Source organism: Carex rostrata, chromosome 5 (genome assembly GCF_964058835.1).
Source record: "Carex rostrata chromosome 5, lpCarRost1.2, whole genome shotgun sequence".
NCBI classification, from domain to species: domain Eukaryota; kingdom Viridiplantae; phylum Streptophyta; class Magnoliopsida; order Poales; family Cyperaceae; genus Carex; species Carex rostrata.
Genome location: NC_135922.1, coordinates 36,685 through 37,500, shown reverse-complemented (window position 1 = coordinate 37,500; position 816 = coordinate 36,685).

Below are 816 nucleotides of genomic sequence, written 5' to 3'. Positions count from 1 at the left end.
TCTTATGCAAGTGGGTTGGACAATTTTTGGTCCAAATGAATTACAACCGTCCAAAGAGCCATTGAAACTCCAGTTTTTCCGGCTTGTAAAAATTCCCACTTTTTTCGGATTGGACGGTTCCTACCCGGTGTGGACCATTTCTCAAACTTCCGGATTGTACGCGATCCAAATTATGGATGTAGGCAAAAATTCAAATTTATTAAAAATATGAAATATGAAATTTGGAGTTTGGAAAAAAAAAAATTGGGTTGTACAATTTCGGATCTTATGCAAGTGGGTTGGACAATTTTTGGTCCAAATGAATTACAACCGTCCAAAGAGCCATTGAAACTCCAGTTTTTCCGGCTTGTAAAAATTCCCACTTTTTTCGGATTGGACGGTTCCTACCCGGTGTGGACCATTTCTCAAACTTCCGGATTGTACGCGATCCAAATTATGGATGTAGGCAAAAATTCAAATTTATTAAAAATATGAAATATGAAATTTGGAGTTTGGAAAAAAAAAAATTGGGTTGGACAATTTCGGATCTTATGCAAGTGGGTTGGACAATTTTTGGTCCAAATGAATTACAACCGCCCAAAGAGCCATTGAAACTCCAGTTTTTCCGGCTTGTAAAAATTCCCACTTTTTTCGGATTGGACGGTTCCTACCCGGTGTGGACCATTTCTCAAACTTCCGGATTGTACGCGATCCAAATTATGGATATTGGAATATTTTTTTGATATTTTGAAAAAGTTCAAATTTATTAAAAATATTAAATATGAAATCTGCAGTTTGGAAAAAAAATTGGAAGTTTGAAACCTGAAGTTCAACGAA